The sequence below is a fragment of the Alligator mississippiensis genome, chromosome 1, assembly GCF_030867095.1.
Source record: "Alligator mississippiensis isolate rAllMis1 chromosome 1, rAllMis1, whole genome shotgun sequence".
In the NCBI taxonomy this organism is placed as follows: domain Eukaryota; kingdom Metazoa; phylum Chordata; order Crocodylia; family Alligatoridae; genus Alligator; species Alligator mississippiensis.
Genome location: NC_081824.1, coordinates 302,783,856 through 302,787,441, shown reverse-complemented (window position 1 = coordinate 302,787,441; position 3,586 = coordinate 302,783,856).

Sequence of the window (3,586 nt, the reverse complement as noted above, 5' to 3'; positions counted from 1 at the left end):
TAAATCTAATCAAATCTATCTAGATGCAACGCGACGTTTCTACCGGGAGGTCATCGCCAATGGGTTCACTCGCGGCAACAAACCTCACATCGTGTTATGCATCAACGACTTCATGCCGCTTCGGGCTGGAAAACAAAACTCGGGGTTTATTAATAACATGTACTAAACTGTACTGCATCGACTTAGCCAATTATGATGAGCTAAGACGGTGCATGTGGGTGTGACTGCTTCAAGGGAAACAAGATAGGTGTTTGGGTACTTGCCGGGCTCAAGTACAACACCGGGAACTGGAGTCGGATGCTTACTGGTAGCCATGGGGATGGTCAGCCACACTGTTTCTTGGGATGAGTAACATGGCTTCCAGGCCAGACGTGGCACCAGGGTACGTTCATTCCACAAAGCTTTAGTGGCGTTCATGGCAATTAGTACATCGTTATTGTAGTTGGTCCAGTTCTTAAATGATCCGTTTTCCCTCAGTCTTAGCTGTTCCTTGTACAGTCCTATCTGGCGCTCCATGACACCATTCGACTGCGGATGGTAAGGTAGATGATGATGCCACTGAATATTGTGCTCCGTCAAAAACCGCTCTAAACTTCTGGAGTTAAAAGGTGGTCCTCCATTGGAATGTATGACATGGGGTACTTGCCAATGAGCAAAGGCAAGCTGTAGACATCCCTGAATTACGGGAGCGGTGGTCTTCCTCGTGGGGAGAACGAGGATTTGACGGGTTTCCAGGTCCACAATTACTAATCCCTTATTCGGTGGTTTGGCTCCTGGGAGTGGCCCAAGCAGGTCCACTTGCCACACCTTTCCTGGAGCAAAGTGTGCTGGATCATAGATGCCTCTTTGGTGCTTATGATGCACCGATTTTTCTCGTGCACAAGCGGAGCAGGCCTGGACTATCTTTCTCCATTGTTTTACACTCGGTCCTTTGCTGCCTTCTTCCCTCCAGTGTGCTTGTGCTCTTTATGCTCCAAGGTGTCCCCAGTGCTCGTGGAGCCAAACGGGAAAGGGATCAATGTCTACAACGTCGGCGACATGTAACTGAGGCACTTCCTTCTCATCCATGGATCCTTGGTGTGCCAGCAGCTGATCTATAATGGCATGCACAGGATCTGTATCGGGTTGGTGAGACCATGTGTGTTTAATTAAGGGGTGAACAGAGAAGTGTGACAGAATGGTCTTGACATCGTCCCAGAGAGTCGTGTGTTCTGTAGCTTGTCTTTCCGGTGACAATCCTGTATATATATTCTGAACCTACAGCTATAACAGGTACTGGAAGCGTCCCGTCGTGGTGATGGTAGGCATGTTCAAGAGCTAGTTGGAACCCGCGTAGTTCAGATGCTTGAACTGACTCCTCTGGATGGGACGTTTTGAGCTCGTAGTCATGACAAGGGTCACAATAATATCCATATCCTCCGCCATCGTGGGATGTACCGTCTAAAGCTATCCATGCCGGGGACATGGTCCCATACAATCGCGGGATACTGGAATCGTCCTCTTCAGTGACCGAGATCACCTCTCCATCAGCGACTTGCCACGCCGACCAGTGATACTGGTGATGAAGGACTAGGGTGCTCCAAGTCTTCTCTGTGCCCTGATACTCTCGATGGATCCTGCTAGGATTAAGCAGTCCTAGTGTGGTGCTGCCGGGTGCGACAAACACACCTGGGCTCGCTGCGAGGTGTTCCCCCAGTTGGGCTGCGAGCATAACCTTCCCTAGACAACCATATCGATGTTGGTGGCTTTTTAGTGTGTGATGACCCGTATATGCGAGTTCCCCCATTTTGGTGCCATTGGCTGTAAGCCAGATATGCTCCGTGGTGTAGCCTACATGGATCGTCAGGAGGCTACCGGCGGGGGGCGCGATCAGGTGCATCGCTTTGACCTCTGCCATAACCTGTTCTAGTGCAGCTTGGTCATGCTCGCTCCATGGGACTCTACGTCGAGTCTTCTTACGGATTTGTTGTTGTAGACGCTGGATAACCTTTAGATGTGATGGCGTCATGAAGTTACGGAACCAATTTAGTTGGCCTAGCAAGCCTTGAAAGTCTGCCTGTGTAGTCGGCCAAGGCGAGGACAACTCCGGGGTAGCATTGTGTGCTGTCCCCGATCACCATGGTCCAGTGAATCGTGTCCCTAAAAACTTGATGTCCGAGGACGGCTCACTCATGGACTTTGTCCGATTCACTGTCCATCCTTGATCGCTCAAGTGGTCTTTTAGGTCTGCAGTAGTGATGCGGACTGCGACACGGTCATGCCCCATAATAACAACATCGTCGACATAGGTCCAGATGTGGGCATCTGCAGTCTTTGGGCGAGTACGGACAAAACTGACCATTGTCCCATTCATCACTGCAACTGCTAGGGCTGGTGCGTTGTAGTAACCTTGGGGACAAACCTTCCAGGAAAACATCTGTCAGCCTACACACATATTAAGAATCCCATACGGATCATGTATAGGAATCGAGTAGAAAATGTCCTTTAAATCTAGCATGGTGGCAAACCACTCTCCACCTCTCTGTATCTCGGCCATGCCGTCGAGGATGTCCGAGACAGTCTGCATGGCGGGCATCTGGAGCTGCTTACAGTGACGATTCGATTGTCGGTAGTCCACCACTAGACGAGCCTCCATCGGCTTTCCCGGTTTGGGGATTCCCCATCCAGCTGAGAGGTAGGTGGAGGACTTCACGGGCTGGATGCATTCTCGCTTGCACAAATTAGCCAGAAGATCTCGGATTTGGAGCTGCAAATCAGTGCACATCGGGATTGGCTGATACCACCAGGGTGTAGAGCTTGCTAATGCTGGCTGGTGTTGTTCCCCTGATGTCACAGTCAATGGGAGTGCTAGATATATGACTTTTTTAAGGCCAACATCTTTATCGCAGGGATACCCAAGATATTTATGCCCCCTAAGACTCCATGCAATACCCTTTTGTTGATCCAAAACTTGACCACGGGCGCAGATGTCATGGCATTCAGCCCTTGTACGAAGATGACCTTGGATGTCTTAACGTGGGGTGTCTCAGATCTCAACACATTTACTTGAGCTCCCGTATCTAGCAAAAAGCGCACAGGGGTAGGGGTAGAATCTGCGGTCGCGCTCACATCATAAGTTGCATGCGGGCGTTCATCATCGGTAGGTCAGGTTTTCTGGGCGTCGCTTTCCACGTTCCTATGGCCTGTACCTCCTGTACTATTGCTGGCGAGGTAGGCTTCTTTTCTGCTTTACACGCTGTGGTGAGCTTTCCCAAACTGCTAAGAACATTCCCTATCAGCCCCCCTACCAGTGGGTGTAATAACAAGCGGAACATGGGTGTATTCGTACCTCCATAAATCTCAACGCAGGCTTCCACTGCTGACGCTGATACAGGAACTTTACCAGGATCCCTGCACCAGCAATGCGGCCAGACATTGCTTGCCTGAAGTGAAGTCAGGGTTAGTGGGTCCTGTCCGGCGTCCCAAGTCAAGTAACTGACCCCCGCTATTGCGTACAGTAGCTGTGCGGGTGATGGATCATCGGGTGGGTCCGCATGCCAAGCATGAGTTCGGCTCAGCAGTGCTGGAACCGTGGCGGCACACAGAG